The 23,661-nt window shown below is 47.8% G+C and overlaps 1 protein-coding gene across 2 annotated transcripts in view; it reads right to left on the bottom strand.

Moving 5' to 3' along the window:
• elk3 (ETS transcription factor ELK3) overlaps positions 1–14,294 on the bottom strand; it is a 150,670-nt gene extending 136,376 nt beyond the window's left edge. The window contains exon 1 of one of the 2 annotated variants that reach the window (XM_072471933.1): positions 13,948–14,294. The gene's annotated coding sequence lies outside the window, so the exon portion shown is untranslated. The remainder of the gene's footprint in view (positions 1–13,947) is intronic. The other variant, XM_072471932.1, reaches the window with a different exon arrangement.
• Between the last annotated feature and the right edge of the window lie 9,367 nt (positions 14,295–23,661).

The following is a 23,661-nucleotide window of genomic DNA, read 5'->3' as shown; positions in this document are numbered from 1 at the left end:
GAGCTAATAAAACTAAGGCTAATAAGAGCAACACCAGCGGCTGCAGGTTTGCTGTGTATTTACCGCTGCAAAAACCAGACACCATCGATACCAGCGACCATCAGCATAACAATGTAACAGCCATCTGCATACTGATGAGCAATCCCCGGGAACAATAAGTAACATTTTTGACACACAAAGCTAAGCCAGACTCCTCGGCACCAGCAGGAGCCAACACAAAGGAGGTGAACGAGCACCTCAAGATCGCCCATCGATCAGGCAACCGCTCCAGTATTGGAGAAAATCGAACCAAGCGATTGGGACAAAGTCCAATCACTTGGGACCAGGTACAAGGGTCCGCCCCGAAAGGCGGGAAGCCCCTGGGGACTATAAGAGTTGAGCCCCAATTTCAAATCGCTCTCTTCTTCCTGCCCGGGTCACCCAGCAACACGAACCAACATTGACCGTGACCGGTGCAGTGACTCCAGTGATCACCGAAACCCGTAAGTCTTAACTCAACGCTCGCTACGAGATAGGCGCTCCTAGCTACCAATCCGTACCAACTTCGAATCCCGCAGACTCAGAACCCGAACGAAAGACCATTTGTTTCCCTGACCTGGTGGGCCAGTCCAAAGTTAAGTATAGGCCTGTTAGTTGCAGAAGTAGCTTAGACGTAGACTTTGTGCATGAGTAGCGATTACTGTGTATAATAAATGTGCTTTGATTTAAATCTTACTAATCGGTGTATTGAGTTATTGATCATTACTCGGACTTGAACCTCGTGACGGTATCATAAAGATACCTGGCGACTCGAGAGCAAAGGTAATAAAACAGAGCAATTGAACCAAGGAGAAAATCAGCAACACTACACAGTGGAAGCCTTACTAGTAATAACCATTCAGGCAATTAGATTGCGGAAATGGAGACGGAGAGCCTCCCGCCCCCCAGTATATACATTTAGAGCCAAGTTCCTTGGACTCCAGCAAACCCCACACTCCTTCTGAACTTTTTTCTTTAATAAATTCCGCGGTTGTTGTTTTTGTTAATAAAGTTTATTTTCTGTGTATGTAAATGTCAGTGATAGGAAGAAATGTGTTGCTGCTATCGGATATGTTTTGTATTGTAAGATAAGTTCTTTGATTGCAAATAGCAACATGAGTGTAGTCTCGTTAGAGACAGGTAGAAGTTCCCCTTTTACTGAATGTTAAATGGCCCCCAAGAAATTCTTAGACATGTGTTGTTTAGGGAAATTAGGTAAATGTTTTTGGACCCATAGGACAGAGTAGAGTAGAACCTGTCCTCGGTTTAGGGTACCCGGCATCCCAAGAGAACAAAGAAGACCCAGTATTGTGATCCTTCACGCTTCGTGTTGAGGATCAAGAGGACGGAGTGTAACCATCTGGGATGGCCACTTCCAACTAGGTACAGAGCAACTCGCAAGACTGATGGGTAAAATGGACAAGTCAAGAATCAGGCAGGCTCAGAGCCTGAAATGCATATTTGTCAGCAAAGTCCAGACGTCATCGAAACTCCGTCCCATTAGCATGTCAATCAGGCCGATTAGCAGATGATGGCCCATTTTCCCCAAAACAAAGGACTGGTACTCCAGCAACCGGGACAGTCCCAGACATTTCGGCGCCACTCCCTATCCAAGGGAAACGCAAACAACGGGGTCAATGACTGCTTGGGACACACCCAGCCATCCAGATCCCCGCCCACTTATTGGCTAAGGAATCGAAAAGAGTGATCAGGGATCACCCAATTAGTAAGGCTCAAATCGAAGGACCGCCCAAAAGAGCACGACCCCCCGACCCCCCCCCCCCCCGAATATAAAAGAGTTTGCCATATGTCCACTCGCTTTTGGCCTTGGTACCCCGGTCACGGCCATTGCCAACTGCAGCAACACCAGAAGCAAGTTCGAGTTCAACGCCCACTACCAGACGGATGAGCCCAGTTGAGCAGCTGTTACCCCTTCAAACCCGAGAGATCCAGAATTGAACAGCGGCCACTGTTTCCTGACCTAAACCGGGTGCCCGAAGTTAAGTACAGGTTGTCTTAGTAATAGGTGTAGTTGCCTAGTAGTGTTTATGTTGCATCACTGATTGTATGTAAATAAAGTACCCTTGACCTTGAACTAACTAACTGGTGTTCTATGTTCTAAGCTCGTACTCCAAGAATCCCATGAGGATATCAATAATAGTTTCCCCTGCGTCCTCGTGGGGGTTATGACACTGCCTAACTCTCCCTTTAATCGATATCCAGCATGGATGGGACATTGGTTGGGAAAACTGTTTTCAGCAAACTGAAAAGTCCAGAGTGGTGAGTATGACACTGCGTGAGGGGGCAGTGAGTCACCATGGCAACTCTCGGGTGATGATGTGTTCAGGCTGTGAGGAGGAAGCTGAACACATATGTACTTTGAGAAGCTGTTGAAAAGTGTACGCAGGCTATGATTCATCAATGGCAAATTTTGACAAAACATTCTAAAGGCCAGCCCGTGACATTAAGCAAGAGAATTTGCACTCCAGGTAGTGTTTCATGATGATGTGAGCTTCCTGAGTACAGTGTTCTCTCTAGTGTTTAAAACAGAAGGAGTTTCTCAGTCATGTGTTTATTACCTCCAGTGGGAGAGGCGAGGTTTTCACTCTGGAACAAACAGGAGAGATTTCTGGAGGGTTATATACCCACCTATACATTGCTACATATATGATGGCTGGTTTAGCTCAGTTGGTTAGATGGCTATTTTGTGATGCAGAGTGTTGCCAAGAGCATGGGTTCAATTCCCATATTAACTGAGGTTATTCATGAAAGCTCCAACTTCTCAATCACCACCAGTCAGCTCTTCCCCAATGGACCTTGGGGATTGTGGTGATTTTCATTTCATTTCAATGTATATATTTACAAATAATTACATGCAAGACTTGAAGGTGTCTTTTCCTGCTATAACAGGGTGTCTGAACTTTTGCCTCTGTCACTGCCCAGGTGGAAGCATTTGGAATCCTGGAGGCCCCAGAGAAAATTCCAATTCTCATTGTGATCATTTTGTGATACTAACAGATCTGGGAATTCTCATTCAGGATTAACACAAACTACAGCCTTGATGAGACCAGTCAACACAAATCTTCCTGGCTGGCTTGGGCTTGAAGCAGGTCAGACTGACCGTATAGAACACTGGGGGAGCCCTGTGATTGTCTCCAGAATGCCGTTTAATGACTCTCCTTCTTCCTTTATGGGGAAAACCCAAGCACCTTTTCAGAGCGGAATTTTCCCCTCCTGTTTTTGGGGGGTGGGAATGTCAGAGAATAGCGCAGGAGTCCCAAAATGGCTATTGACCCAGTGGGATTTCCCAATCGATTTTTCCCACAGCCCACCAATGAAGTAACGGGAATAAGTCAGGATCCAAATTTTCATCAAGTTAAATATCATTATCAGGTCTTTAAGGTGAGTACAGCCCCGGGAGGAGAGGGGGGGGGGGGGCAGTCATGCCCGGGCAGTATCGCCTCTGGTCACTGCAGAACTGTGCCTGGCCAGGTTGAAGACAAGTGAGCATTAATGGCAGTGGGAGTTTGAGACCAAGCGCATTACATGCCAAATCTCGGAATGGCGAGTGAGTCCTCCCTCATGTTTACCAGGTTGGGAAATAAACATTCCTGACAACTCAACATTTCAAAAAGACAGGCAGAATTGAAGAGGAGGGTAGGGATGGAAGGGAAAGAAGGGGGGGAAGGAAGAGGGAGAAAGGAGAGGGAAGGGAGGTAGCCCTGATAATAAGGGATAACCTAAGGACATTAGTGAAGAAGTATCATAGCTCAGAAAATCAGGAAGTAGATTCAGAATGGGTGGAGGTTAGGAATAGCAAGAGTCAGAAAACTTTGGTGGTAGTAGTTTACAGCCCCCCTATCAGTTGTTATACTATTGGACAGAGCATTCAACAAAACATTATTGGAGCTTGTAACAAAGGTAAGATAATAATAATGCTTCAGTTCTCTGCCTGAAAGCAGGTCTGACCAACAGCCCTGTCATCTCCACCAGCTGTAGGGCAAAGAGGCGGGTCCCCTAAGTCCACCCCAGCCGGAATGGAGCTCGCACCAATGTGATCCACAACACCAATCCAACAGTATAATTTGGATAAGTGTGAGGTTATTCACTTTGGAAGCAAAAACAGGAAGGCAGATTACTACCTGAATGGTTGTAAATTGGGAGAGGGGAGTGTGCAGCGGGACCTGGGTGGCCTTGTGCACCATTCGCTGAAGGTAAGCATGCAGGTGCAGCAGGTGGTAAAGAAGGCTAATGGTATGTTGGCCTTCATTGCAAGAGGTTTTGAGTATAGAAGCAGGGATATGTTGCTGCAATTGTACAGGGCCTTGGTGAGGCCAAACGTGGAGTATTATATACAGTTTTGGTCTCCTTCACTGAGGAAGGATGTTCTTGCTCTCGAGGGAGTACAGCAAAGGTTTACCAGACTGATTCCAGGGATGGCGGGACTGTCATATAAGGAGAGATTGATAAGGAGAGGTTGGGATTGTTCTTGCTGGAGTTCAGAAGAATGAGGGGGGGAATCTCTTAGAGACTTAGAAAATTCTAACAGGACTAGACAGGGTAGATGCAGGGTAGATGTTACCAATGATAGGTGTGTCCAGAACCAGGGGTCACAGCCTGAGGATTCAGGGTAAACCATTTTGGACAGTGATAAGGAGACACTTCTTCACACAAAGAGTGGTGAGCCTGTGGAATTCATTATCACAGGAAGTAGTTGATGCTAAAACTTTGAATATATTCAAGAGGCGACTGGATATAGCACTTGGGGAGAATGGGATCAAAGGCTATGGGGAGAAAGCAGGATTAGGCTATTGAGTTGGAAGATCAGCCATGATCGGGATGAATGGCGGAGCAGGCTCGAAGGGCCAAAAGGCTTCCTCCTGCTCCTATCTTCTATGTATCTATGCAACCAACTCTTTCCACCTGCCATTGGTGTGTGTTGGAAGGATTTATAGGTTGATAATCAACCCGTTTCACCGCATTATGAATGACCTTCCTTGGCCATCAAGTCCTGGAGTGGGACTGGAACCCTACCACTGCACCTCAAGACCCTCCCGAATGTATAACTGTGGGGGTTTTAACTTCAATAGACTGGGGCAATCGGATTGATAAAGGTGATCTAGGCAATGAGTATGGGGACGATAGAGATTTGGGTTAGTAATCCAGACACCCAGGCTAATGTTCTGGGGATGTGGGTTCAAATCCCAGCATGGCAGCTGGTGGAATTTAAATTCAATTAATAAAATCTGTAATATAAAACTACACTATGATAACTCCCATCAAATGTTGTAAAAACCCATCTGTTCACTAAAATTCTTTTGCAAAGAAAATATGCCATAATTTCCTGGTCTGGCCTGAATGTGGCTCCAGACCCACAGTGATGTGGTTGATTTTTAACTGTCCTCTAGCTTAGAAGCCAGTCAGTTCACGGGCAACAAATGCAGGCCTTCCTACTGACACCAAAATTCCATGAAAGAATAAACAGTCCATGACAGTTCCCGGGAGCATTTTGTTGTGAAACCAACTAAGAACATAAGAACTAGGAGTAGGCAATTCAGCCTCTTGAGCTCGCTCTACCATTCAATACAATCATGGCTGATTGCCTCTTGATCTCAACTCCACTTTCCTGCCTGTTCTCCATTATCCTTCAACCCATTCCTAATTAAAAATGTCCATCTCCTCAAATTTACTCAAAGTCCCGGCATGCACTACACTCTGGGGTAGTGAATTCCACAACCCTTTGAGAGAAGTAATTTCTTCATCTCTGTTTTAAATCTGCTACCCTTATCATAAATCTATGACCTCTCGTTCTAGATTACCCCACATGAGGAAGCATCCGCTTGACATCGACTTTGTCAATGCCTTTTATCATCTTATATTAGGTCTCAATTAGATCTCCTCTGAGAATAGGCGTGAGAGAGTATAGGCCTAAACTGCTCAATCTCTCCTCATAAGAAAAAACCCTCATCTCTGGAATCCACCTAGTGAACCTCCTCTGAACTGCCTTAGCTCAGTGGGCTAGACAGCTGGTTTGTGATGCAGAACAAGGCCAGCAGCACGGGTTCAATTCCTGTACCAGCTGAGAATTCTGAATTCTACCTCTGTGCACCTGAACAGGCGCCGGCATGTGGTGGCTTTTCACAGTAACTTCATTACAGTGTTAATGTAAGCCTACTTGAGGCAGTAAAGAAGATTATTATTAATCCGCTATCCCTCTTTAAATAAGGGGACCAAACTGCAGGTGCGGTCTCACTAATGCCTTGTACAGCTGCAGCAACACTTCCCTACTTTTATACTCTATTCTTTTAGTTTTAAATGCCAAAATTCCATTTGCCTTCCTTATTCCTGCTGTATCTGCATACTAGTTTTCTGAGATTCATGCACAAGGTCACCCAGATCCCTCTGCACCAAAGCGCTCTGACGTTTCCCTCCATTTAGATAATAAGTTGCCTTTCCATTTTTCTGACCAAAATGGGTAACCTCACACGTTAAACTCCATCTGCTAAATTTTGGCCCACTCACCTATCCAAGTTTTCTGATAATAGAAAGCAATGTGGGAATGTAAGCTGTGAGGAGGGCACTGAGAGGCTGCAAAGACATAGCGACAGATTAAGTGAACGGGCAACAAGATGGCAAATGGAGTATAATGAGGGGACATGTGAGGTTGTTTACTTTGGTTATCAAGTATAGAAAAGTAGAATATTTCTTAAAGGGCATGAAACCTATGAGTGTCTTTTTTAATAAATTTAGTGTACCCAATTCATTTTCTTTTCTAATTAAGGGGCAATTTAGCGTGTTCAATCCACCTACCTTGCACATCTTTGGGTTGTGGGGGCGAAACCCATTCAAACACGGGGAGAATGTAGAAACCTGTGAGTGTTGATGTTCAGAGAGACTTAGTACTTATTGGTATAAGGAACACAATGGGCAGAATTCTGCGATTCCCCAGCCGCCTTTTTCCCAGCAGTGCCGTTCGCTGGCGACGGGATTCTGTCTTCCCCCCCGCTTGTCAATGGGATTTCCCATTGAAGCTACCCCTCGCCGCCAGGAAACCCGTGGGCAGGAGTGCATTGCCAGCAGGAAAAGTGAATCGCAACATCCGGAGAATTCCAGCCAATGTTAGCATGTAGGGACAAAATGCAATTAGGAAGGAGTGTTGGCCTTTATTGTAAGGGGAGTACAAGAGTCTAGCTAACATGTTGCAGGAATTTGTTGAGACTACACTCGTAGTGCTATGTGCAGTTTTGGTCTCCAGTTTTGGATATACTTGGATTGGAGGCAGAACAGCAAAGGTTCACTAGATTGGTCCCTATGATGAGAGCTGAGTAAATAAGTTCTATATTCTCAGAAGTTTAGAAGGAGAAGTGACATCACTGAAACACACAGGATTCTGTAAGGGATTGGCTGAGGTGAAGACATTCTTTCCTCCTGGTTGGGAATTTAGAACACAGGGGCACAGCTTCAGGATAAGAAATCAATCATTTAGAACAGAAATGAGGAGAAAAATCTTTGTTTGAAAAGTTCTGAATCTTTGAAATTCTCTACTCCAGAATGCCTGTCTCCATGTTTATCACCAGACGAAACTGAAGATGACCACTATCAACTTCCCATTTTATCACAATGCTCTCCCCCCATTCAATCTATACTGGGTAGGCTTCAGAAGTGTTAACCCAGCGGTCTGCAGCTTTACTACCCCAGTACCCAGCAGATCGATCAGAACCATCAATTTTCAGTCAGCCTCAGAACCTATTCTAAAACTAGCTGCAAACGTGTTCCAGTTTAAAAGTTCACCTGAGAACTAACCTCATGAATATTCAACAACAAGAAACCTTGCAATCTGCTGTAAACCTGTTACAAGACTCTCACTTCAACTTTAAATCATCAAATTCATTCACACAACCATAGGCCTGCCGCCTGGGACACCAGAAATCAAGTACTGAAGTAACTACAATCTGTAAAAGTGCACTGCCTTTACATGCATTCAATCTTTATGTGTGTGTGTGTGAGATACACACATGTGCATGTGCTTGCATGTGAGACTGAGCGTATGATACTGCATAATTCTGGAAATGAGTGTGAGAATAAGTAACCTTCTATATTTTTAAACTCATGAAAGCTTGCTGCTGAAAAAATGAATTAGACTACTCACTGAAAGGATAAGAAAAGACTAAATTGGCTGCAAGCGGCATATAAATCCGTTGCAGCAAACAAGCCAAATCTGACTTTAAAGGATCATTTGATGTTAGAACATGACCTAACGATAATTGTTGAAATAAACACAAAACAAATTATAGCAGCAAGCTTTGTGAATACGAACAATATAAAGTAAGATGTATGATTTCAATGTAAAACCATTCAAGCAACAGGATTTAACATTGGCTAAATTAGCCCTAATCACAGACTTGCTGAAAGCCAAAGCTAAGAAGGTATAACTTAATATATGTCATAAAGCACAGAAGCCCCGAGGTACTAACGATGCTGTCTGACATCTTGGGCCTCACCCCAGACATAGAATGGGCAGAAGTTATAGAACCTGAAATAGACCTGGGGCTGGATTCTCCGCCCCGCCGCACCACATTTCTGTTTCACCCCCCGGCGGGAAGCTCTGTTACGCCGGTCGGTCAATGGGGTTTCCCATTGTGGGGCAGTCCCACGCTGTCGGGAAACCCCCGGGCTGGCAGCAAAACAGCATCCTGCCGGCGGAGAATCCAGCCCCTGGTTACCTTTTACAAACTTCTCCCAGAACAGCAGGGGCTATAGTTAGAGTTTCAGGAGAAAAAGGGAGAAGATGTTGTGCAGGTTAGGTGGATTTGCTATGCTAAATTGTCCCTTATGTGTCCAAGGATGTGTAGGTTGGGTGGGTTGGCCATGATCAATGCAGGTATGGGGCAAAGGAGTGGCCTAGGTAAGGTGCTCTTTTCGGAGGGTCGGTGCAGAGTCAATGTGCCGAATGACCTCCTTCTGCATTGGTGGGATTCTATGATTCTATGAGACCCATTAGCAATGGAAGGAGAACGTATTCCACAATCAAAAGGAGGAGTGAGCCTTCCAACTGGAGGAGCTTGAGATTGAATTAAAAGCACAAAAGGGTAGGGAACTAAGGCAGGTTAAAGCAGTGAGGAAGAACTTATCTTTCCCTAGTGGAGATGTCACTTAGAATTCAACTGTCCCCAGATCAGAACCAAGCTTTAATTTCTTAAGGTGTTCCCAATTAGTCCCCAAATTTGAAGATGATGTGGAAACCTTCTTCACAGTCTTTGAGAAACTGGCAAATCAGTTAAAGTGGCCAGCAGAGTCTTGCACTCTCCGAATGCAAAGTTATTACATAGGGGAAATCCACAGGTATATTCCATGCTTCCGATCTATAAGCTATGAAGCGGTGAAAAGTGCTATGATGAGTGCTGACAATTCAGTGCCAGAAATCTAGGAATTTGTGTAAAAAGCCCACTCAGGAACTCACCAAGGCTCCTTAGGCAGCATCTTCCAAACGCACGACCACTACCATCTAGAAGGAGAACAAAGGCAGCAGATACCTGGGAACCCCACCACCTAGAAGTTCCCCTTCAAGTCACTCACCATTCTGACTTGAAAATATATCATCGTTACTTCGCTGTCGCTGGGTCAAAATCTTGGAACTCCCTCCCTAACTGCACAGTGGATAACCTACACCACATGGACTGCAGTGGTTCAAGAAGACACCTCACCACCATCTTCTCAAGGGCAATTAGGGATGGGCTATAAATGCTGGTCTACCTTAACATAGAACATACACTGCAGAAGGAGGCCATTCAACCCATCAAGTTTGCACTTAAGCCCTCACTTCCACCCTATCCCCCTGACCCAATAACCCGTCCTAACCCTTTTGGACACTAAGGGCAATTTAGCATGACCAATCCACCTAACCTGCACGGCTTTGGACTGTGGGAGGAAACTGGAGCACCCGGAGGAAACCCACGCAGACACGGGGAGAACGTGCAGACTGCGCACAGACAGTGACCCAGCAGGGAATCGAACCTGGGACCCTGGCACTGACCCTGGTAGCCAACCACTGTGCTACCATGCTGCCCATATCTTGAATGAATAAAACAAAAAGATCTTCCTTGAATTTGAAAGAATTAAACAGCTTGCATTTGACTGGTGGGTTGGAGCACTGAAAGTTGACTATATATACAAGGGGTTAGGGGAAAATATCCTATTTGGAAGTTCAAAACCTTCCTCCTGTACAACCTCCATATCGAGTGTCCAAAGCCAGGTATGCAGCTATCAGAGCAGATAACTCTGAATTCACCCACAAACCTTGAACTCCGAATAAACCTGGGTTTAGTAACTCCTCCAAGCTAGGGAGAGACAGGGTGGCGATGGATGAAACAGAAAATAGCTCCAGAGAAAAAGTTGGCAGGGAAGGAAAAGCAGATCAGTCTCTTGCTTCGAATGGACACTAAATCAGCAGGAGGCCTCCCTGTGTGTTTTCAGTCTCATGTAAAGTTCCCTCCAGTCTGTTCTTCAAACATTTCCAGTTTGTATAATTAGTACAGTGCCTCTGGCATTGACAGGTCAGTTATGAATACAACTTTTTTCTGTAAGGTGCAAAATTGGCACAGCTCCATGGAGCCACCTGATGAGTGGAACCTGCATCAGGTTGTGACATTTGACAACAGGAATAAGTGGAAAATGTTGATGAAAATAAATGACCAAAAATCATCATAAAGAGTAATAAGGTTCAATGTTTGTGCCTCATTCTATGTTGTTAATATTACTCCCCCCCCCCCCCCCCCCCACACACACACGCACATGTGTGTTACCTGCAAGAAGATTAGCACAATTTCAGTGCTCAGTGGGACTACAATGCCACCATTGGCAGGAAGATGTAATGACAGTGTGATATGTTAAAATAATAATAATCTTTATTAATGTCACAAATAGGTTTACATTAACACTGCAATTAAGTTATTGTGAAAATCCCCAAGTCGCCACACTCCAGCGCCTGTTCGGGTACATTGATGGAGAATTCAGAATGTCCAATTCACGTCTTTCGGGAGGAAACCGGAGCGCCTGGAGGAAACCCACGCAGACACGGGGAGAACGTGCAGACTCCACACAGACAGTGACCGATGCCGGGAATTGAACCCAGGCCCCTGGCGCTGTGAAACAGTTAGCAACAGTGCTAACCACTGTGCTACTGTGCCGTCCATACATAGACCGTATTGTCTATTATAAAGGTGATACTGGATTTCATAGTGGAAAAAGTTGACAGGAATGTGTACAGACACAAGACTTACAATATATGCCAGACAGATATGGATATAAGCCATCAACACTTGTAAATTTACAAAACATGTCCAATACTGAATTATTCACATATATTAGTATAATTACCCAGTCATTTGATTTTTAATTTCTTGTGTGCAAATTTAATAAAATAATTTGAGAACTACATGTTCTGTTAGAAAAAATTGTTAATGATTTTTTGATTTCTTTGCATGTTTTGTCATTAACAGGATTTAGGTAGTAGTTTCCTGAAAGCATTTCCTGCAGATTGCAGCCTGTTCAGTAGCTTAATAAGCTGTGAAACTGCCTAACTGTGGACTTCCTTTCATTATACTTCACAGCACTGCACAGGAAAGTTGCAGAAAATAGGAGAAATCATTTTGTGCAAACTAAATTTCAAAAGGTTCACGTTGCTCGCACTCTTTCATCAACTCACTCAGTGGTCTTCGGGCTATTTCGGGTCAGAGTCAGTTAGAAACTTAGAGTTGCGTCTCAGTGGGTGTTTATATAAGGTTTGGATTAGAGCAAAGATGTCATATTTCAAACCCCTTGTAGTGAACCTGAACCGTGCACCTTCTCAGCCCACTGTCTTCCTGTGCAGTAAATGCAGCAGCGATTGCTAGATCAGAGCAGGCTTCCTGAGACACACCAGGTGATGCTTAACACAGAGTTAACCAAAACAGCGCACAGCACTGCCAAGGAACGGCTCAACCTGATCACTTTCTAATGTTCAATTCAGGCAATCCTGAGTCTGAGCGAACACTGATTCAAATTTGTTGCAAGTATACCTTTACTGGTGTCCTGGCCAACATCTATCACCCAAACAGATGCTCTGTTCATGATTATATTGCTGGTTGTGGGATCTTGCTGCGCAGAGGGCAGAGTTTTGCCTTGCAGGGGTTCCAGGTACATGTTCTTGACTGCGTAACTGGAGAGTCTGCGTGACCCTCGCACCAGGAAAGACTCAGACCGACCGGCCCTGCAATAACACTGTGCCTGAGATCGAGAGGATTTTAGCCTGCCCAGAGTAGAGGCTAAAATCCACTCAGTGCCCCTCAATGGTCCAATAACCCTTCCTGGCGATATGTAAATCCACATTTTCCACATTACAGCGCACTTTGTAAGTATTTCATTGGCTATGAAGTTCTTTGGAATGTCCGAAGGATGTGCAAGGTGGTATATAAATGCACATTCTCTTTTACGTACCAATTTAAATATTACAGAGAATACTGCTCAGTATATCTTGATGTATCATCAACACTTGTGGCTAGCTGTGAAAATACAAACGCAGAGCTCCACTTTCCCATCACACAGCAGGAAGCTGTTACTATTTGGGAGGCGCCAACCTCTAGGGGTCCGATTGGTCGCAAGGCAATGTAAAGATCAAGATGGAACAGAAAGCGACTCTGTGAGTGGCAGTATCGGTCAGCAACAACCCTCTGCTGAAATATTGGGAAAGGTAACGACATATCCATCATGATTAAATGGTGCAACAGGCCGGAGGGGCTGAATGGTTGTTCAGGCCAGTCTGGGTCTGGTAGCCATCAACCTTTCACAAATAACAAACAGACCAGGGGGAAGCCCAACATCATTTATTTTCTGACATACATATTCTCTACCAACCGTACAAAACAGTACAGTCTTGTAGAGTGGAAAGAGTTTAATGAGATTTAGGTACTGTATGTGCAGACATTGCTAAATCGTGACTAAATCTACTCTCTAATGCAAATGGAAAATTCAGGGAACGCCACTCACATCCTGCGTGGAGCATCGCATTACATACAGACTACACATGTTAGTCAAACTCCCCCCAACCACAGCCCTTGGGCAGCAGACAGGAGCTGGTGAGCAAAGAGTTAACCTCACTGCCCCTTGCTCTTGGAGACCAAGAGACTCTTTGTTTCCACCAGTGACTCACTCCCAGTATGTTGCTGCCAGTTTTAAACCGGAAGCTCAAAGCAATTAAGTCTTTGCTGTTTCTAGACAGGCGAAGAACATTCAGAAAGCAGCTTCCCCAACCACACACTTCAATCCCACACACCTTCCTCAAACCTGATGTACCCCTCAAGCTCCACACCCTCAAACCTAAATGCCCCAACCCCACATCCCAAAGTACACACACTTCAAAAGTACACACACCTCAAGTACATAAGATCCAACGTACAGCAATCCCACAGCGGCCTAATCCCACAGCCCCAAGGCCCACACCAAACATACATACCCAAACCCCGCCTTTAAACCCCACACACAAACTCCACAACCACAACCCCCCCTCATATTGGGACTCCATTTCCCAGCCTCAAATACCTGGCTCCCTCAACGCCAAACACCCCTCACATCGAACTAGGATTCTCTCAGGGGTTCCCCTTCCCCCTATGATGATTGTAGACAAACATGCAAAGTGAAACTTTGACTAAATCTCACCACCGTCCCCCCACGGTCCAAATTCCTATCTGGACATTTCTCCCCAGGCCCAGATCCCACCCTCACTTGCAGCAAACAAACTTTCAGAGAGAGACAGACTGAGACATTCAGCCAGACACTAACACTTCTCCCCCGCTCTAACTTTGTCTCGGACATCCGGCCTCTCTCTCTCTCTCGCAGCTGCCGAGACGAGTTCAGTGACAGGGTTTGGGGGTTGAGGTTGTGCTGATCACATACCCGAGAGTCGCAGCCTTTTTGTTATTGTGTGTGGTGGCCGAGTTGCCCCTCCGATCCGCTCAGCGATGCAAACTGCTTCTTTTTTCCATGCTGACACACGTCTGAAATGTTTCTGCTGCTGTAACTGGATCCTCCTGAGCAGGAAGCTGGATCAGGCAGACAAGAGGTCCGGATTACTTCCTTTCCGCATTATTCCCCAGGCTCTCTGCAGTCTGTGTAAACAAGTCTCTCCCCCCCTTCTCTCTGCCCAGTGTCCACACTCAACGCTCCCACCTCTACTCGACGTCAGGACCTCAGCACTCAGGCTCAACATCACGAGGGAGGAGTTTATGCCACCTCAGAAGGTCCTCCCAGTCACCAAAGACTTTAAACAAGCGCCAGACAGTGCAACATGTTCCCTGTCTGCACTGACACCCTTGTGTTAGTAACATACACACACACACAGTGTGGAGAGAATTCCCATTCACCTCAAAAAATTCATCTCAATGGCAGACCTCACTGAGTTGTAAGATATGTTTTCATCCTTTTGACATCCTGGGGAAGACAAAGGCAGGGTGGGAACACAACTCTTCAGGTGCCCCATGGTCTGCATCCACTGCCTGAGTGCAGCTGAAGAAATCCCAGCCTCAGACAGCAGATGTCACAAAAACTGGGTCAAACACCAACCCATTATGAATCAACCCCCAGCAGCCTTGATAAATCACACACAAACTGTGAGAAACTTTCACTCTGATTAAAGAAACAGGGACGTGCGAGTGAAATCCTTCTGCTGCTGTGTGAGTCCCATTCACCCATTGCCGCTGCCAATCTGGCAGTGCCTCAACATTACAACTGTAATTTCCCATGTTTAAAACTCTTCTGTGACCTTCATCCTATCATCCTCTGTGACTCCCCCAACCCAATAACCTTCTGAAATTTCTATGTTCCTCCAATTCTGGCTTATTGAGTGTCCCCCGCTTCCATTGACCCGCCACCAGTGGTTGTACCTTCAGCCACCTCAGCCCTAAGCTCTGGAACCCTCCCCCCACCCTCCAATCTCTCGACCTCTCTCTCATTAAAACCTACCTGTGTGAAACAATATCTACTTAAATGGCTCAAATTTTACCAGCTGACAATCCTGCAAAGCATCTAGGAACATCTTTACAATGTTACAGGCGCTGTTGAAATGCAAGTTATTGTTTGGCGCGCTGAATTGGTCAATGTAACCATCCTGAATGGGAATGTAATTATGAATCCATGTTAAAATCACACTGAATACTGGAGATATCTGGTACGTGTTGGAGAGAGCAGATTGAGGCTGCTGTGCCCCCCCCCCTCCCCCACCGCCCCCCTCATTGTCACCAGCACTGCCTGACACAGGTGTCCCTTTATTGCTTTGGGCCTATTCTGCGGATCCCAGTCGATTGTCCATTACCTCATTTACTTGCTGTGTAATGGTACTTTCTTTTTTTTAAAATCATTTTATTGAAGGCATAACCAAGCAGTACAAAAGCCGACCGCGGTAACAGGAAACAAGCCCCTCCCTCCCTGCACCCCTCAACATACAACCCCCACTCACCCCGCTGACACCATGGTGCTTGCCCCCTTTTCCAATTTTTCACCCCACCCAGGCAAAAAAATACCCCCCCACCCCCTGCTGATGACTCGATAGTCCTTAAAGAAATCGATGTACGGCTTCCACCTCGAGGTGAACCCCTCCTCCGAACCTCAAATGGCACACTTTATCTTTTCCAAATGCAGGAACTCTGCCAAATCGCTCATCCATATCTCAGCGCCTCCCTGCACTCAGCGGCTCCGTGTCTTGCTAGCACAGCAAAATCCATCTCTGAGCTATCAGGGAGGCAAAGGCCTCTCTCCCCACCTGCATTCCCGGATCCTATGACACTCCAAATATCGCCACCCCTGGACTCGGAGCTATCTCTACCCCCAATATTTATGATATTACGTTTGAAAATCCCTTCCAAAATCCCCTCAACCTCGGACACGTCCAAAGCATATACATATGATTCACCAGCCTCCATGCACACCACCCGCACCTATCCTCCATCCCTGTAAAGAACCTACTCATCCGGTGCACCACCTTAAATTGGATACTGCCTAGTCTTGCACACGATGGGGATGCATTCACCCTCGGCAGAGCTTCACTCCATACTCCGGCCCCACCACCCACCCAACTCCTCCTCCCACTTGGGGCTGGTTTAGCTCACTGGGCTAAATCGCTGGCTTTTAAAGCAGACCAAGGCAGGCCAGCAGCACGGTTCAATTCCCATGCCAGCCTCCCTGAACAGGTGCCGGAATGTGGCGACTAGGGGCTTTTCACAGTAACTTAATTGAAGCCGACTCGTGACAATAAGCGATTTTCATTTCATTTCACAAGGGGCTGTTTAGCGCACTGGGCTAAATCGCTGGCTTTGAAGGCAGGCCAGCAGCACGGTTCAATTCCCGTAACAGCCTCCCTGAACAGGTGCCGGAATGTGGCGACTTAGGGGCTTTTCACAGTAACTTCATTGAAGCCTACTTGTGACAATAAGTGATTTTCATTTTCATTTTTCATTTTCATTTCATTTCATTTCACTTATGCCTAACCTCCTCTACGGGGGCACACTCCATCTTCAACAGCTCCTCATACATGTCCACATCCCTGCCCTCCCCATTTCATCCTTGGACAGAAGCGTATCCTGCAGCCCCGGGGTCGGCAACATCGGAAATAACAGCGCCTCCTTTCTCAGTCCCTAACCTGCAGATACCTGAACCCATTCCCCTTCGGCAACTGATATGTCCCCTCCAACTACTCCAGACCTGCAAACTTCCCTCCCACAAACAAATCCCTAAAATATTCTATCCCCACCTGCCGCCACTCCCGGAACCTCGCATCCAACCCCCAGAACAACCTGTGATTATCGCAAATCAGTGCCCACAAAGGCATGCCTTCCAATCCAAAGTGCTGCCGACACTGGTTCAAGATCCTCAGTGCTGATATCAGCAGTGCCCTCAGGCTGGTCACCTTTTGCGCGCCACCTCCATCCGCCCCGAACTGACCATTCCTCCACTGCCCATTTCCTAACCATTGCAATATTATCTGTCCCAGTAGTAGTTTGACAAGCTCGGCAATGCTACCCCCCGCCCCCTCCCCCCCCCCCCCCACCCTCGCGTTGATCCCTCTCCAAAAACACCCTTGAAGCCTTTTCCGCTCTCACAAACTTCAAGATCATCCCATTGACCTTCCTAAAGAAGGACTTGGGCACCAAAATCGGGAGTTTTTGGAACACAAACAAAAACTTTGGCAACACCATCATCTTTACTGTCCGCGCCACCTGTGTCCCAAGGCCCAAGGTAGTGAAAACGCGCTCCCACCACCGGAGTGACAGTTTCCCCAACCTCCTCTCCTGTCCCCATGCATTAATTGGGAATACTTCGCTTTTCCCCAGATTAAGCTGATAGCTCAAAAAGTGGCCAAACTCTCCCAAAATCCCATGACCCTATCAAAGCTCTCGACCGAGTCTGAAATATACAGCAGGATTTCATCTGCATACAAAGAAACTCGGTGCTTGACCGCCTCCCCCAGCTCAATACCCCTCCACTCCCTCGACCCCCTAAGCGCCATTGCCAGAAGCTCAAGCGCCAAGGCAAAGAGCAGAGGAGAGAATGGATATCTTTGCCTTGTCCCCCTGTGCAACTCAAAATAATCCGAACTGACCTTATTCATCCAAACATTTTCCTTAGGCGCTAAAGCACCTATCACCCCTAGCACACAATCTATCCGCGTCACCAGCACCTTCACCAACAATTTTGCATCTACATTCAACAGCGAGATCATGGTACGATGCACATTGATCCTGGTCCTTGACCTTCTTTAAAATAAGCGATATCAAAGCCTGAGGCAGTGTGAGGTGAAACTACCCTCTCCATTGACTCATTATACATCTCCACTAGCAGAGGCCCCAGCTCCAACCCAAACTTCTTATAGAACCTGACTTGGAACTGATCTGGAGCTGGGGCCTTCCCCGGCTGCACTAACCCCCCCCCCCCCACCCAGAGACCACAATCGCAGAATACTCTGATCCAATCACCCTGCCAATAGGGCCTTATCTAAGACAAAGAAATCAATCTGGGAGTACACCCAGTGCACATGCAAGAAATACGAAAACTCCTTCACCCTCGGCCTCTCAAACCGCCACAGGTCCGTCTAACAAAGGGTCATCTGGACTCGAAACGTCAGCTCTTTTCTCTCCCTACAGATGTTGCCAGACCTGCTGAGATTTTCCAGCATTTTCTCTTTTGGTTTAAGCTCTCGAACATATTTGCCACGTACTCTGTGCCCTGCGTTCCCTCAATCCCTTCAAGCAACCCCACAATCCAAAGATTCTGCCTCCAGGAACGATTCTCCAGGTCCTCCACTTTCTCCAGCCACTTCTTCTGGCTCTCTGCCAGAAGCACTATCTCTGCCTCCAACAAGGCCAGCCAGTCCTCATGCTCACCCACCGACTCCTCCACCTTCTGAAGTGCTAGACTCTGTACCTCCAGCTGCTACTCCTCTCTCTTGATAGCCGCCCTAAGCGGCTCCACCACCTTCACCAGGTCCTCTGAAGCCTCCTGCCTCTGCTGCTGGAATTTAGCATTCAGAATGTCCACCAGTTGCTCAGTAGACCATTGGGCGGTCAACACCACCCTAGAACCCTCTTCCATATTTTTCTTTTCGCACCTTGAATAACTTCTCGGCCGGGCTGCTGTCTCCTACTTTTTATACTCCTTGTCTGGTAAGCCATAAACCAGCCCCGCTGATGGAGCACAACTACTTCTCAGTGCTCATTCACCTCACACCAGCAAACACCCCTTAAATAGGGCGAAAAAGGACCAAGCAATTCCACCTCGAGGGAGAGCCACCTGATGTGCGACCACTCACTCCATGGCCACCACCGGAAGGCCTCAAGTAGTGGTATTTTCTTCATTTGTTTCATTCAGAAACAAAGCGAAAGAATGCTGGGTGCTATCTTGGGCTACCTCAGCTGGGCTTCCCACTTATTGAGTTTTGCTCTCCTAGCTTGTGATTTGTTATGTTCGTATCTTGGAGATTCCCAGGTCGTCCTGGTTTCTGGCTGAAAGGGATGATCACATATACAGCTCAAAGGGTCCAGTGTCTCACTAGCCTATTCCTAGGTGACCTGAGGAAGGAGCAGTGCTCCAAAAGCTGGTGATTCGAAACAAACCTGTTGGACTTTAACCTGGTGTTGCAAGACTTCTTACTGTGCTCACCCAAGTCCAACGCCGGCATCTCCACATCATGGCTACCCTCAGGGCACTCTGGTCTGATTCCAATCATGAGTTCAGCTTCTAGTTCATTACTGTCATAAGTCCACGGAGACAGAAGTCCCGTCACCAGAATTCCTTTTATTTACAAACCCAACAGCTGAACAACCATGAGCATTCAGTCTGCTGTTGTTGCTCATTTTAGCCTTAGTTTTATTACCTCTGATTATGTCACCTTTGCTCACGAGTCGCCAGGTATCTTTCTGATACCGCCACGTGGTTCAAGCTCGAGTTATGATTATTAAGTCAGCACACCGCTTAGTAAGATTGAAATCAACGGTCATTTTTTATGTGCAACAATTAATGCTTACACAATAATCCTACTATCTATATCGAAACCTACCACTACTGGCCAATACTTAACTTTAGGAAGGGCCCACCAGGTCAGGGAAACGAAGGGCTTATCGAATCGGATCTGGCCCGCGGGATTCAAAAAGGCTGATACGGGTCGATGGCTAGGAGTCTTTATCGGGTAGCGATCGCTGGAGTCAAACTTACAGTTTCTGGTCGATGTTCTTGCGAAGGTCTCGAGCAGGAGAAGAAGGGAGAGAGTGAGAGAGCTGAGCTTGGCCCCTCACTTTATAGGGCTCAGGGGCTTCCCGCCTCTCGGGGCGGCCCTTGACCCTGAGTCCCAAGTGATTGGACTTGTTCCCAATCACTGGGTTCGATACGTCCAATAATGGGGCGATTCCTCGATCAGGGGGTGGTCGTTCACCTGTCTTTGTTTCGGCCACTGCAGGCGCCAACAGGTCTGGTCCGGCATTCAATTGCTAATATGTTGCAATTGTTCCCGGGGATAGCCGATTAAACTGCAGATGACTGGGTTGATGTGCTGCTAATAGTCTTGAGTATCGATCTGGGCCGACTTCCCCAGAGCCGAATACGCTATTCTGTCTGCAGCTGTCCGTTTGTGCCCTGTTGGCTGCTTTTCCCATCAGCCTTTTCGGTTATCCATTTTAAATCGGGTTTTGGCCAAATTAATAGGGAATCAGCCATTTTAGGTGGCTACACTGTCTACACCGGGAGTGCAGAGGATCTGACACTCCCTGTTATATACACAGAAAAGGGTTCCCTGATTGGGCCACCTGGTCGCTGCCATCGGAAACAGCGCGGGTACGCTGGGGGGGGCGGCCTGCGGGGGGGGGGGGGAGGGAGGATCCTGCATCGGGGGGGTACCTCAAATGTGGGCTGGCCCGCGATCAGTGCCCACCGATCGTCGGGCCGTCCTCTCTGAAGGAGGACCTCCTTCCTTCCGCGGCCCCGCAAGATCCGTCCGCCATCTTCTTGCGGGGCGGACTTAGAGAGGACGGCAACCACGCATGCGCGGATGACGCCAGTTATGCGGTGCCGGCCGCGTCATGTATGCGGCGCCGCCTTTACGCGGGCGACAAGGCCTGGCGCGTGTAGATGATGCGGCCCCGATCCTAGCCCATTGTCAGGACCTGAATCGTTCGGGATCGGGGCCGTTTCGCGCCGTCGTGAACCTCGACGGCATTCACGACGGCGCGGCCACTTCGGCGTGGGAGTGGAGAATCCCGCCCCATGTGTTTTATTTTTTATAAAACCGGGTCCCTTTGGGTCCACAAACGAATGTTTTGTGCGGCCACTAGAAGGGTGTCCAGGAAATGTAACGTCATCACAGTTTCCTCTATTCTGGGTACTAATAGCGGGGTGTCCGGAAATGGCAGCCTGCTTGGTGCATCGGCGTTTGCCACCCGGATTCCTGGCCGATGCTCCAGTTGATACGGGTACGCCGCCAGTAGTAGAGCCCAGTGTTGGATCCGGGCCAAAGCTATTGGTGGTATTGCTTTGTCTTCTTTCAACAAACCCAGCCATGGCTTGTGGTCTGTAATTATAGTGAATTTCGTCACCGCGAAGATCACAGCCAGTCCTTCCATTTCGATTTGGCCGTACTTTCGTTCTGCTGTTGCCAGCGTCGCACTGTGGGAGGAAACCGGAGCACCCGGAGGAGACCCACGCCGGCACAGGGAGAATGTGCAAACTTCACACAGACAGTCATCCAAGGCTGGAGTCGAACTCGGGTCCCTGGTGCTGTGTGGCAGCAGTGCAAACCACTAGGGGCCGTTTCGTGCCGTCGTGAACCTCGACGGCATTCACGATGGCGTGGGCACTTCGGCACGGGAGTGGAGAATCCCGCCCAGGGTTTGTGGTCCGTTGCTTCAGGGATTATAAACAGGGCAAATGTTTTTCACGTGTTGTTTTTCCTGAGTTTGGGAAAAGTACTGTTGGGACTAGATATTGGAGGTGGTCAGTGAACTCACAGCTAAGCTCTCTCTGCGAGTTTGGTCAGTCGACATTTACCCAACCTGGTCACCTTCGACTGCATCAACCATTTGTACATCAGCAAATAAGGAAGAATACCTTATTGTGAAAGCACATCGGAGGTTAAAACCTAAGAAAGGAACAAATCTGGGGCCAAAGACTCAGCAGTACATGATATGGTGGCGGACAATTAAACAACTCACCGGAGGAGGAGTTTTGTGAGGGCCACGAAGAATCCAGCACGAGTTTTAAGGGTACAAAGTAATAACATTTATTTACAATAACAGATATATATAACAACAGCAGCAACTTCCCTTGCTGCACACTCCTTCTTGCTGGTTCCTAAACTGGCCAGCTTTATTTATACTAGGAGTTTACTAATGGTTTCTCCGCGCCCCTCATTGGGGAAGCTAATACTCCCACAGGATTGTGGGAGTGTCATTAGTCCCCAGCCAATGGTAAGTAGGCAGGTTATAACATCCCTCCCCCCCCAAAGTCCAAGGAATCCACCGAAGACCCTGGCGAAGGAGGGCGTCGGACTCGTTTTGCCACAGGCCGGACACCATTTGCACGCGGTGCTGGATCAGGCGGCGTGTAACGAGACGGAGACCGGCGCTTCCGTGATGAACGGCGCAACAGTTGTACATCCACGGCCCGTGGACCCGAGGATTCCCCCTCTGATGCGTCCTGTGTCTCCATCTCGGAGTCAGAGTCTGCTGCCTCCGTTATGTCAGCGTCTCTATCTCCATTCGGTTCTGTAACAACCTGCGCAGGCTTTGAGTGAGGCACCAGAGGAAGATTGTGAGGACTACCTTCCCTTGTCTCTGGTCTCTGCGGCTGTAGAAATGAGCTCCGGGGGCGGGGAATCTTTTGAGGGGATAGTCTTCTGGACCGAACGTGGTCTACATGTTTGCGCTGGAGACGACCTTGGGCTTGCACCTGGTAGGATATAGGGCCCGTTTGGCGAAAGATTACACCAGGAACCCACTGGGCACCACCAGCAAAATTCCGAACGAACACTGGGTCACCGGGCGCAAACTGCCGAATCGGCCAATGCCGAGAAAATCCCTGTCCCTGCCGTTTTTGTGTGCGCCGTACTTTTGCGCCAATGTCCGGGAAAACCATACTAAGGCGGGTGCGAAGTCTCCGGCCCATTAGGAGTTCTGCGGGAGCTACCCCAGTCACCGCATGGGGGGGTGGTCCTAGACGTAAACAAAAAGCGAGCCAGTCTTGTGTCCATTGATCCGGAAGACTGCTTCTTTAGGCCTCTTTTGAATGTCTGCACTGCGCGCTCTGCCAACCCATTTGAAGCCGGGTGGTAAGGGGCAGTGCGGATATGGCGTATGCCGTTCATCTTTGTGAACCTCGCAAACTCCTCACTCGTGAATGGAGTGGCGTTATCCGTGACCAGCACCTCGGGGAGGCCATGCGTACTAAACGACAAACGCATCTTTTCAATTGTTGCGCAGGACGTTGTCCCCTGCATTTTATGCACCTCTAGCCATTTAGACTAGGCGTCAATTAATAGAAGGAACATGGATCCTTGAAAAGGGCCTGCGAAATCTGCATGTAAGCGTGCCCAAGGCCACCCTGGCCATTTCCAGTGATGTTGGGGCGCGGCCGGCGGAAGCTTCTGATGCTCCTGGCAAATGGAGCAGTTTTGGGCCACCTTCTCAATGTCGGTGTCGAGGCCTGGCCACCAGACATAACTCCGGGCCAACATTTTCATTTTGGTCACACCTGGATGCCCATTGTGCAAGTCTGTTAGTATCAGCTCCTGGCCTTCTTCCGGGACAATCACACGCGTCCCCCACAAGAGGATGCCGTCTTCCACGTTGAATTCTGACAGCTTGGAGGAAAATGCCCGCAACTCGCCTGGGAGCTGTCTATGCTGCCCACCATACAGGACTATGTGCCGAACCTTTGACAGGGCTGGCTCCATCTGGGCCCACTCACGGATCTGTGATGCCGTGACAGGCAAGGTGTCCATAAAATTTAGGGTTGCAACCATCTCACTGGTCGTGGGGGTCGACATGGGGCCGGTCGATAAAGGCAATCGGCTCAGTGCGTCAGCATTTGCTATCTGCGTACCTGGTTTGTGCTCCAGAGAATACCTGTATGCAG

The sequence above is a fragment of the Scyliorhinus torazame genome, chromosome 13 (genome assembly GCF_047496885.1).
Source record: "Scyliorhinus torazame isolate Kashiwa2021f chromosome 13, sScyTor2.1, whole genome shotgun sequence".
Taxonomy (NCBI): Eukaryota; Metazoa; Chordata; class Chondrichthyes; order Carcharhiniformes; family Scyliorhinidae; genus Scyliorhinus; species Scyliorhinus torazame.
This window is presented reverse-complemented; position numbering and strand designations above follow the sequence as displayed.